Source organism: Ambystoma mexicanum, chromosome 7q (assembly GCF_040938575.1).
Source record: "Ambystoma mexicanum isolate Mex_15411 chromosome 7q, UKY_AmexF1_1, whole genome shotgun sequence".
NCBI lineage: Eukaryota > Metazoa > Chordata > Amphibia > Caudata > Ambystomatidae > Ambystoma > Ambystoma mexicanum.
In genome coordinates, this window is record NC_090941.1 from 659,859,643 (window position 1) to 659,872,661 (window position 13,019).

At 46.3% G+C, this 13,019-nt stretch overlaps 1 protein-coding gene across 2 annotated transcripts in view; it reads right to left on the reverse strand.

The window, feature by feature from the left end:
* The window catches only part of PAN3 (poly(A) specific ribonuclease subunit PAN3), a 2,094,753-nt gene that overhangs the window by 1,589,273 nt on the left and 492,461 nt on the right, over window positions 1-13,019 (reverse strand). The window lies entirely within an intron of this gene.

The following is a 13,019-nucleotide window of genomic DNA, read 5'->3' on the forward strand; positions in this document are numbered from 1 at the left end:
ATGGGAGGTCCATCCCGTCGTCACCACCATTGTCGTCTGTCCCCGCCGTCTCCGTTCCAGTCTCATCCATCGGAGGAGAGATAGGGGTGAAGGCTGGAAGGGGGGGGGAGGAGGGTGTGGACTCATCTCCGCTTGTTAGGGGGGCTCCCCGACGGTCCAGGCTCCGCTGGGTCGTCGGTGGGGGGTAAGGGCATCCTTGTCCTTATCTCTGTACACAGGGCCTGTATAGCCATCAATATAGCTCCTGAATTGTCCCCTGGTACGGGTACCGGCTGCAAGGGGCCGACGGCTGGAGGCGTGGGGCCCTCCATGCCCCCATCTTCCTCGTCAGCTCCCCCGTTGCTCTCTTCGTCGGCCTAGTCAGGGTCCTTCCCGTGGGCCCTGGATTCGTTTGATTCCTGTCCAGGATCCTTTAGACGCTAGCCAACTCATCCTCAGAGGTGGTACCCGTGTCCATTATGGCTACCGTGCCCCCCCCTCTTTCACCTGCTGGGGTTTCACAGGGGTCTTCCCGATAGGCAGAAAAGAATATTCCCTCTGAGGTGACAGGGAAACTCTAGCCCCTGGTGCCATCTCCACTGGGGAAGTCGCTGTAGGTTTCGCCAGGGCTGCCACGACTCCTTCAATCGAGGCCTTGTTGGCTCGTGGTTGATGGCATCGGTGATAATGCGCCCTGGCAGCCAAGAATCCCCGACCAATCAGCGCTCCCGGATCGCACTCAAAGGTCTTAGCAGACTGCTCGTACTTCTTCCTCTTCTCATCTGCTGCTGGGCTCTTCCCCTCCAGCCAGTTGGTGAGCCGAGAACGACGATCCTTCATGGTCCGTTCGGACATGTTCTTACAAAACGCACAGTCCTTCTCCACGTGTGATTTGTCGTCGTGAAGGCAGTAGAGGCACCGAGAGTGCTCATCCGCCTTAAAGATGTTCTGCAGTCCGCATCCAGGGCAGCTCCTGAACAGCTTGGATCCAACAGGCCTCATGCTTCTTTTGTCCTGGGCCATGTCCACGCGGGGTAGGCCTCAAAGATGTTCTGGAATCCTCCCAGAAGTGGAAACTCGATGAAAAGATGCCCTTGAGGGGCATTGAAAATTCTGAAAACAGGTCCGCGTTGATCAGAAGTAGAATCAGTGGAGCTTGAGGCTTGATTGACCGAAAATATAAGCGTAAACTCTTCAAAAAAATGCAAAACGCAGTAAAAGCTTGAGAGCTACAGCACGAGGACTCCCAACACTTGAATGTGCGGTAAAAATCTGAAGATGGCTGCCACAGGAGGGGCTTAGGTAGAGGGCAGTCATTGGGGGCGGGGGGCAGTATGACCCAGAGACCAGTGATTGGTTACTAGTGGAAAGACAGTTCAGCAACAAAAAAAACAGATTTTTTCTTTACCGATGATTCCCAGCCTGACAACGGGGAATATTCATGAGCATGTGAATCCATGCCAGACCCCATGCTGGAGAATAGCATTTCTGATGATTGTATCTGCATAGATTCACATGCTGTGTATATGGTCCAACATCTAGTGGTAATCGCAGAGTATTGCATCTCGCCTTTCGAAGATCGAAAGGGGACGTCGACATGGGCTTGCTTGTAACACTATCCCCAAGGTGATGTGTAGTGTTCCCAAGATCCTTCACACATAGAGGTCCCTCTGTATTTCTTCTGCCATGAGGGAGCCTTATGACTAACGTGAGTGAGTACAGATAGAGCAAAAGTAGTAAGATGTCTATGTTCCTTCTACTCCGAGCAGGGAAGAAGGGTGGGCGCATGTGAATCTAAGCAGATACAATCATCAGAACTGCTATTACGGTGAGTAGGTTATGTCTTCTGACGCCTGTGACTGCTTAGAGTCACATGCTATGCATAGACTAGCGAGCAGTATCCAGAGTTGCAGGTGTAGTATGAGAAGTAACAGTAGTAAAAAGATGTCTTAGTACCGTTTGTCCCATCTGAGAATCAGACCTAGAGTGAGTATCTAGGCAGTAGTGTTTTGTAAAGGTGTGTACAGAACTCCAGGTTGCTGCTTTGCAAATGGATTTGAGTGTAACATTTGCAATGAATGCTATGGAAGCCCCAGTGCCCAGAGTAGAGTGCGCTCTAGGCTTGAAGGGCAGATCACTCTTGGCAAGAATGTAGCAGTGTGATATGCAGTTTACAATCCACTTTGAGATGGCCGATTTAGTGACATGATCTCCTTTTCTACCAGCTGCCACTGAAACGAAAAACGGATTTGTCTTTCTTAGTGGTCTTGGTTATTCCAGATAATATATGACGGCTCTACGCACATCAAGTGTGTGTAGCTTCTTTTCTGCCATGTTAGCAAGGTTCTGGAAGAAGGTGGCTAGTTCTATTGATTGGTTCACATGGAACTTTGAGATGAATTTAGGCACAAACTTGGGGTGAGTGTGCAAAACCACCTCATCGTTGTGAATTTTAACAAATGGGTCTTGAACTGAAAGGGCCTGTAATTCACTGACTCTTCCGATTGAAGTGACAGCCACTAGGAAGGCAGTCTTGCAAGTGAGAGCCTTAAGGCTAGCCTTATGCATCGGTTCAAAGGGGGATCCCATTAGTCTAGTTAATACCACATTTAGGTCCCACCCAGGGGCCAGGTTTGAAATGGGGGGATGAAGTCTTTTAACGCCTTCCATAAAAGCTTTGACTGGGATCTTCCAACACAACTCCTTTTGAGACGTAGTGGATGCTGAAAGCGCTGCCAGGTGGACTTCAGTGAATTAAAAAGCATACGCGGTCCAGCAGGTGAGTCTGGCATAACACAATGTGAGTAGGAGACCAGTCAATGGGATTGATGCTCTTAGAATGGCACCAGATGACGAAGCATTTCCACTTAATCCAGTAGCAATGTCTGGTGTTAGGCTTTCTTGCCCCTTTAAGAATATCCATACATCTGAGGAAGGTGGAGGTGCTCGAACTTTATGAACTCAGGAGCCAGGTCGCTAAATTGAGAGTTTGTGGGCAAGGATGGAGTGACTCTCCCTTGTCTTGTGAAAGCATGTTGAATGGTCAAGGTAATTTCATCAGAGGAGAGATTGACAGTGCCATCAGATGGGAGAACAAGGGTTGGCGGGCCCACATGGGGGCCACCAGAATCATTGTGACTGGTTCCTGGTGCATCTTGTTGAGTACGGGAGTCTGGGGTGGGGGGGGGGGGTTGCGTCGTAGACAAATTTCCCTGAACATGTTATCCAGAGACCATTCCCTTTGGTGCAGTTCTGGGGGTACCTGGAGGAGTAATCTTGGCATTGTGCGCTCTCCAGAGTTGCGAACAAGTTAATCTCCGGGAAGCCCCCATTCTGCGAAGATGTTGGAGACAATGTCTTCGTGTAGCTGCCATTTGTACTCTGTGGGTAGAGGGAAGTCTGCTGAGCACGTCTTCCAGAAGATTGAGTTACCTTGGAACGTGTTAGGAGGAACATCCAGTGTTTACGAGCCCACTTCGAAATGTTCTGGGACCGTTTGGATAGCCCTGGAGCGAGTGTTGCGCCCCACCCCAGTTTGTTCAGGTAATACATGGCCATGGTGTTGCCCGTGAGAACCAGTACTGTCTTCCCATGAAGTTGTGACTGAAAAGCTTTTAGGGCTTTGAATATCACCAACAATTCCAACAGGTTTATGTGGTTTGCTACTACTGCTGAGACCACCTCAAACCCCCCCCCCCCCCCCCCCCCTGTCAGCGATGCGTCCGTAGTGAGAGTGGCTTTTACTGCAGGAGTGGTGAAGATCTTCCCCTTCAAGAGGTTTTCTCTTGACCTCCACAGCAGAGAGAGAACGAGGGCTGCCGAGACAACCACTAGATCGTCCCATTGTCCGCTGGCCTGACACCACTGTCTGTTGAGCCACTGTTGCATGGGGCGCATTTACTTGGTCCCACACGCAGGAAGCCATCATCCCCAACAGTCGCATGGCCTTGCGTACAGTACAGTCACTGTGATTGGCTACATACTGAGGGATCTGGAACAGCATGTTTTGAACCCTCTCGTTGCAGGGGAAGACGAGGCAGTCTTCTGTCTGAATTAGAGCTCCCAGAAATTGTTTGACTTGGCAGGGGTCTTAACTGGACTTCTTCTCGTTTGAGTGTATGATGGGCATATTCCATGCAAATCCTTGTTATTAGCCAGTTGTTCAGGTATGGATAGACTGGGATGGAGTGCCTGCGCAGATGAGCTGCTACTACCGCCAATACCTTTGTAAACACCCTTGGGGATGAGGCAATGCCGAAGGGAAGAACCTTGAACTGATGGTGTTTGTCCACTATCATGAACCTTAGGTATTTTCTGTGCGCTGGCACCATTGAAATATGACAGTATGCATCTTTTATATCCAATGTTGCTATGTAATCCCCCTGCTTTAGTAGAGGGATTACCTCTTGCAGTATTGCCATACAGAACTTTGACAAATTTGTTCGCTGGGCGCAAGTCTAGCACAGGGTGCATGTTGAGATCTTTTCCGGTACACAAAAGTACACTAAATAAATACCTGTTTACCTGTAGAACGAGGACAACATCGATCGCGCCCTTTCTTGCAGGATCTCGACCTCTTGTAGTAGGATCTTCAGATGTTCTGGCGTCATTTGCCTGTATGTTGGTGGCCGGTATCAAGGTAGTCGGCTGAACTCTATACAATAGCCGTGGGTGACTGTCTTGAGCACCCACTGGTCTGTGGTAATTCCCTCCCATGCATCGAAGAATGAGGTTTTCCACCTCCCGACCGGGGAGACATTGGTGGGGACCCAAATCGGAAAGTTATGTTTTATTTGAGGCCTTGGAGAAATTAGGGGGTGGTGCTTCTTCCCCTTCCTTTGCCACAGTGCTGTCCTCTTGGTCGATAACGGTTAGAGACAGCTGCCCCCTGTCCTGAGGACCATGTATTTCCCGTTCGATACTAATTTTCGGGGGGACATGGGAAAAAGATTGTCAGCAAAAGGAGCAGCGAGAATTACCCCCTTGCTGCCGATAGGGTCTCTGAGTTATTCGATTTAGTGTCTTCAAGGTCTCATGTTCCTTTTTCGCAGTCTCTAAAGCATCATCCACCAACTTCCCAAACAGGTTAGATTTTTCCACCGGTTTGTTAATGAGGGACGCCTGCGTTTCCGGTTTGAACCCCAAATTCTTCAACCATGCATGCCTTTTCAATAAGGTACCTTGGGCTAATGTCCTAACTGCTGTCTCTGCAGCATCCAGTGTTATGCTCACCTAGTATCCACAGGGATGCCACCCAGCGGGGTTACTCGCTGGTATGCGTCTCAACTTTGCCCTGATGTGGTCTGCGGGGAAGGTTCTGCCTGAAAATACAGGAGGACTGTGTTCAAGACTGACCGACAGGTAGAATTAGGCGTGCTCTCCGTCCTGCCTTCTTTGGAGGGATGCCTTGTCTTTCATGGCGAGTGCAGTCCAGTTACTTCACTGACACCGGCACGTTTGATATTGTTCAGGTAGGTCTTATTGCTGTTCTTTAGTTTTGTTGATATCCTGCATGCTTTTCTTTGTTTAAAATGTCTTTTTTTCTCCCTTAGGTATGCAGAGCTTCAGCGCGGTGAACTGGCTTGGTTGAGCCCAGCTGGTAAATGATGGCGCATTAAGGGCGCTATGATGCGGTAAGTAAGCGCTATGCGCAGCCCTGCCAAGTCTTGCCTTTGCAAACCTGTGTTTTCCTTCCTTGTAGGTCGCAGTGTTCAGCGCGAGTGGAATGTCCGGAGTGGTGCCAGCCGAGAGGCGACCAGCCAGGTAAGCCTTTTGAGCAGTTCGTAATTTGTAAATGTCTCTACAGCTTTCTTTAATGTTGCCTCCATCTTCCTCTTTCAGGTCATTCTGTCCGGGAGGCGTACAGATTCGAGGAAGCTGTTCCCAGTAGCTGCGAGTGTTTAAAGATGAAGACTGCAGGTAAGCTGCTGCTGCTAATGATGTTCCTTTTGTCTCCTTGCAGGTTCTGCTTCTCCGAGGTTCAAGAGAATAGCTGGACACGGTGAGAGTCACGTTGCAAGCTGCAAAGTAACACGAAGCATGTTCTGCAGTCAGGGTGTGGTTTATATAGCCCAGGTAAAGTAGTACCAGGGAAAGTAGTTCCAGGCCTGCCACACACTAGACCGCATAACTTGGTTCTTAGGAACCAAGCTATGTGGATGGCTCCATGTTGGCTGACAATACAATAAAGTAGTTCCCAAGCACATTGTTGTTCATGGTGTATGAGCCTGGCGCCATAGGCGCCAGGACTGGTCCCATGAGGGCTTTTGAAGAGCATGCCAGGCTCTAGAGGCCCGAGTCCTGACTCCACATGGCCAATGGGTTTGCCAGAGGGGGTTTTGGGCGAGGGTCGTGACATCCAGGGTGTTTTGATTAACCTGCCTCCCCTCCAACACAACCGCCAGCAGGCACGACCGTGTAGGCTCTGAGACTGCTTGCAGGCCTTCCTGGAGTAGATTCCACTGGGCGTCGCTGTAACTAGCCAACAATGTGGTATTGTTGGCTATCCTGGTGGGATAGGCTGCTGCTGTTGTGATGTGCTTATCCAGGGCATACAATTTCTTGCAGTCCCTGTCCAGCGGTGCCTCTGCCATGGACAAGGGTACCCCTGCTCTTTTCCTAGTCGTTCTAACACTAGGGAATCTGGAGTGGCATTTCCCCGGATGTAGAGTGGGTCTGTAGGCGAGGGGCGAAAAAGCTTTGACTCGTGGGTTAACTGCCCTTGTTTGCGATAGAGTGAGCAAAGCAGGGGTGATACGCCTTTTGATAGCGTTTAGAGGAGGTGTCACCTGGCTTGAAGGTGGTTTCTCTATCAAAATGTCCTCTACGAAGTCTGTCTTGCACCGCCTCTTGCGTGGCGATCTGGAAGTGCTCTGCCACATATTTCAGGATAGCATTGAATGCCATCTGGTCATCTATGGGAGATGCCTATCTTATAGGAGATGCGGGAGGATCCATGAATAATGTGTCTGGGTCAGGGGTATAAGTCGGTGACAGCCATGGTGCTTCTCCCACAGGTTGATCATCACCTGAATCTGGGGAGTGGTATGGAGGTTCTTCAAAGAGATCCTCACCCTGATCTTAAGGGACCCGAGGGGTCTCCTCAGGTTCTGTTAGATCAAAAACCTCCTCATGAGGAGAGTGACTGGAGGTCCTTTGAAATTTACACATAGTGGGATAGAGGTCTTCCTCTCTATGCCTTGTTCGGATTGATAAACTTCTCTGAAAAATCCACAAATTTTGAAAGTTTATTCATATACCCCTTAAACCTGTCCCTGGTCCATAAGGATGACCCAGAGGGTTCTGGAGGGGGAAGGGCTCCTCTTCGGGACCTGTGTTCTTAGGTCATCGAGTTTTATGTGACAGTCTTAGACCGGGGCTGGGAACCTTCAGAATATTCTTCCTGACTTTCGACGTTTGGACGTGTTCTTCGAAGCATCTCTAATAAATAAATAATAATAATTTAGCATTTTATATAGCGCTACAAACCCTCAGTTATCTGAGCGCTGCTTATTATTACCCACGCTGTGTGGTGCTCTAGGCCTATTTGCTGCCAAGATGTTTGCGAGACTCGCGCGGATCTCTGGCTTGTCTGGAAGGGATTTCGACAGCCGTCGCGGTTTTCGACATTGCCAAAATCTCATGCGCCGGCGCACTCTTGTCAGGCGTTTTGGCGCTTTTATGAATTATCGTGTTGATGTCCTCGTCACTTGACTGCCCGGATGCATGCCACCTAGGTTGCGGGGAGGGCTGCCGAACCTGTGGATCGGTGGGTTCCGTCGAAGATATTGGCGAACCCGCTGGTGTCTTTGGTCGTCCCGATAAGTCCGTCGAGGAGGCCCGGGGGGGGTTGGGGATGTGTGCTTTCCTTCGTGTGTAGTGTGAGCATGCTTGTCGCCAGATAGTACACTCCCCAAAGCAGAACCGGTGGCCTGCCTGCCGGGGCAAGGTACGGACGACTTGGAGCGTGGCTGCTCCGAAGATAGGTCAATGGACTGTCTCAGAACCACGGCTGTCGCTCATTTTCTCAGCGCTTGTGGCGGCGGGGGAGCTACCCTCGGCCTGCATCATGGCGTAGGCCGCCCACCATTTAATTTGCCATTCTTTTAACTTCTAAGGATGTAAAAGCTTAAAAGACAGATAGGACCCCTTGTGGTGATCTCGAAGTAGACACTTATTACAGCTCTGGTGTGCGTCTTTCCATGGATACTTGCCTTTGCAAGAAGGGCAACATTTTAAAAAGGTGTCCTGTGCATAGCTCAGGTTTATAGCGACAGCAAAACTAGAAGGGAAAAGAGAGGGGCGAAGGAAATTAATTCTTGAAAAGAAACAGAGCCTCGGACCCCACTCTCCCTACTGTGTAGGCCTGGCTACCAGAGCACCAGCCGCCGAAGTCTATAAATGTCTTCTGCTGTCTTCAGCGTTGGTTGTGAAGTAGTTGTCGATGAAGGGACGAATAAAATGACCGGAGGTCCTGGACAAAGATATTATATTAGCAATTTTTCGAGCTCCACATAAGGCGACCAGCTAGCTGGGTGGAAAAAAACAATCTGACGGACATCGACGCGTGAAGGATCTTGGCTACATTACACGTCACGTTAGGGATAGTGTTACAAGCACGCCCATGTTGATGTCCCCTTTCGATCCATGAAATAAAATATGCTATACTCTGCGATTTCCACTAGATGTCAGACTATATGCACAGCATGCGACTAAGCAGATTCATAAGCATCAGAAATAATGTTTCTTGTGTATGAATACTACAATTTGTATGTTATTTATTTTCAACTAAGATGTGGTTATTGGGAGAAGCAACTGTGTTTTAGAGCAAATACATTTGTTTTTCCTGCAGTGATTTCATGTTATATCCCAGCAGGAAAAAAAGGAGGGAGTGTAGAAATATGTCCTCAGCATTTCAACATATGAATCCGCATTTCACATTTACATTTTAGCAAGGGTTTGAACTTCAACTGGGGCAAAGGCTGTGAAACTCATTGCTGGACTCAAAAGTGAGAGTCTCAGGCAGAATTAACTAGATGCCAATGCACAGAGCACATGCTAGAAATGTATCACTTTGCTTCAGTATGCCATTTCAATGAACTGAGCTGCACTTAATATAATATTAACCTAAATCTAACATACTAACTAACCCCAACCCCATTAAATATGTAACAGATTCCAGTGGTCGAAGTTTACGAAAAGAAGTAGTGGAACTATGTTCCCTGCTGGCCTGCACCCACTCCCCACTAACCCCATCAACACCGCCCCCACACACAATACAAGTGCAAGTTTCAACTTTTTCCTACACTATTTTAAAACGTAATCATTCCAGAACGGTTTCTTTTTAAAATAAGTGTATGAGCTGTAAAAGGTAATTTAAAAAGTAGAGGAGCACCGCTCCCGACTGCTCCCTCTCACTTCGACCACTGACAGATTCCCATAATTAGCTCACGAAATAAGCAGCATGCAGACTGATGAAAACGCATAATGCTCTGAAAAATTGGAAAGAAAAATTAACTTTAAATGTGCAGGCTGAATCTGCACTGTGTGGTAAGCTGAAAAATGTGAAGATCCGTTCTACTAAAAACATGCTATTGTTTTGGAGCAGGAAGCACAAGAGGAAAGTTTTTTTTTTCTCTTCAACAACGCAGTTAGTACAACGAGAAATCACAGGATTTCTTAGTGGGATGAACTGGACAAGGGGCGGTGCTTGTGATTGACAAGGGGTTCCATAAAAAAGGCTTTTGAACAGTGGTCGAAGTGTAAGAAAAGAAGTAGTGGAACTATGTTCCCTGCTAGATTGCCCCACTCCCCACAAACCCCATTACCCTGCCCCCCTCCACACACAATACAAACTCCCAAACACACGTGCCTGCTGTTTAAGGGAATGTTCAGTGCACTGCACTGAAAGTGCAAGTTTCAACTTCTTCCTACACAGTTATTTTAAAAAGAAACTGTTCCAGAAAAGTTTTTTAAAAATAAAAGTATAGGCGCTGTAAAAATTAATAAAAAAAAATAGAGAAGCACCCCTCCCAACTGCTCCCACTCACTTCGACCACTGCTTTTGAGGCAGAGTATAGGGGCATTCCTCTTCTGGCACTGACTGATGAAGGGAGTAGATGGCTAATTACAACCATACTAAAGCTGAAGCTGTTTCTCCCCTGGGTGGCATCTTTAGAAGGGCTGTGAAATCATGAGCGACTTTAGCTGTGAATGACTCTGGAACACAACCAAGCTGAGTCGGGGAAATTCGCCTGCTTAATCTGGTAATTATCAAGTTAAATGAGGGGCGAGTGGAGCGAGTGGTAACTTAGTTTAGCTCAAATAGTTCAGTATATTTTAGGTGCTGTATTAGAGATTCAAATTTAAATCTGCATGTCAATCTGTGTTCATACTTCTCAAAGTTTTCCAGTTTTTTTAAAGGGTATTTTTCTTGCTAAGTTTTACGAAGTCATGGTTGATTTAGCAGAACTTGGCACAAAAAGCGTTGAAAGCCACTGCAGAAAATGTTGCTCAGTTGTGAATTATAACGTGGGTGTACAGGTCATTCTGTGTAACTTGCATAGTTCTATTTTATGATAAAAACTAATTGGCCTAGCATTTCATTATGTGTCTGAGTTATTGTTAACACACAGACTGAGGTCCAACAGGACGAGAATTCAGATTTTACCACATGTGACAAAACACAAGGTAAATTACTCATGGAAGCCGAGCCATTCAGAGGTGCTATATGTGTGTTGCTTGCAGTGAATTGTTTTACTCTGAGTATTTGCATGGTTCACATTTTGAAATACAGGCAAAAGGGGAATAATGTGGTATTGTACATAATTTACCAGAGGTGGGCATGAGCCATCTATTCAGAGAGTGTTAAATACAGTATTTGTTTGTTTTTAGTGACCCTGGTTATCTAATCATTAGGCAGTATAATGTAATTAGTCTCATCATTATAAAAAAAATACCATTATAAAAAATATCAGCATAGCAAAAATACCAAGTAATAGATCTAATCCCAAAATATAGCCAACAGATTCCATAAAGCTGGCATTCATGAATCTCAGCACTGCCTTTGACAAGGTCAATAGGGCAACACATTGGTAAAACCACTGCGCGACTGGGTTGCTGTTGGTACTCTAGTGGAGAGAAGAATTGCCTAGCATTTCGGTGCTGGAGTGCCATTGTGGTTGTGGCAAGACTAATATGCAACTAGATATTTCTCCTCTGTTCAGGGAGCAGTGAGCCGGTGATAGACCCTCTTAGGTGGAAGAAATTCCATAGAACAGGTAATTTTAACCATGTTCGCCCACAGTAGAGGGGCATGCACACTTTTGTTTAGTAACTGCTTGACACATTGGTTCACATGCCTCAGTTAAGGGTGGCCCCAATGGTCAATGTACTCCAGATTTTCCAACTCCTTTGGGGATTAGCTAGGGTTTTGTTTTGGCCCCACCTCTTTTCATTGTACATGAACGGCCCTGTAGCCGCCTTACTTTCTCTAGATAGTGATTTTTCCAAAATTTATGAGCGCTACATTCATGCGTTAGTGTACGCAGATGATACTGTCATTTTTTTTATTGACACAGCTGATTACAATCAACTTTTCAATATTACTGTCATTATGGCTTGTGCTCTACAAAAACATCACTGCATACACTCATTTTATAAACTCCTTCGATCTAAAAGTCAACCCAGATAAATCAACTTTGACGGCCCGTCAAGCTACAAAAAGAAACAAATCCTAAAGTAGCGTCCATTTACTCAAACGGCAAGAATATTGTGTAGGTGAATGACTAGGAATAGCTAGGCATCCGTTTTAATGCTGGTTTTAATAGTAAGGGGCATAATTCTAAACAAGGTACAAGGATGCAGTAGTCGATATGCCGCATTAATCATTTTATGAACTTGTGTAGACCTATAGCCAGATACGGCTTGTCCTTGTGGGGCATGGTATATGTGGACTTGTTGCAGGTAATTTAAAATAACTTCAAGAGAATTCTAGGTGTTCCGTCTTCTGCCCCTAACGTTGCTACGCACATTGAATTGGACCCTCGGTTTTTCGCGCTGATGAACTAGCATTAGAACAGATACTGCACTGGCTCAGAGTTTGAAACAAAAAAAAGGCGACCCTGGCACACTTTAGCATTTCCTCTCTGCTGGCCCATTTGCGATATACAGCTATTCCCTGCCTCAGCTATACAAGCGTGCTTTGTATTAAGATGAATCCACACACTTACTTTACTGACCCGGCTCACATTAGTAAGAGTGATTGCCACAAACTTAAAAATCATTACAAACGACATGAAATCTGAGCGATAGTTGCAGGCGCCAACTAAACCTTCAAACAGAAGTGGCATAATCTTCTCAGCTAATAATATTCAAAGATATTTCGAGTGGAGTGACTTTTTGAAGGATAGATCCCCCCATAACCAGAGATAAACTGCTTACCATTAAGAGCCACAGTAGCCAAATGGGAGGACGAGGTGGTCAGCTATAGCTGCCCACTTTGTAAAGAAGTAAAAGGATCTCCTCCACTTTGTTCTTTTGTCCGGCTTATCATAGAATTAGACAGAGCACATTAAAGCTAGTACTCAACAAGACAGGCATTAGGCAATACCAAGCAGCACTTTACTAGTTTCTGAGAGTAGACCAAGTTCATATATGTTGGGCATGGTTATCTTATTTGCGCACCGCTCTTACCATCAGGTACTTTTATATCAAACTAATAACTTCAAGATATTGAAGCAAGAGACATGAACCCCAAATTTGATTTGCTCAGTATCAAATTACATACACTATAATATTATGAAAACTGATATCTTATGGTGCATCAGGTTTTATGACTAGAGCACACCTAACCAAACTGTATTGCTTAAAGAACAGATACTTTTTAATTTTGTACTATGAATTCATGTTCTAATTACATTTTACAATGATTTTTATAGTAATGTGATAATGTAAATCCGAAGTGTTTTACACTTACTGACCTTTGCCTTCTGAATGGAGACATATATTGATTATCTCCATCATACCACTTCCCCTAACCC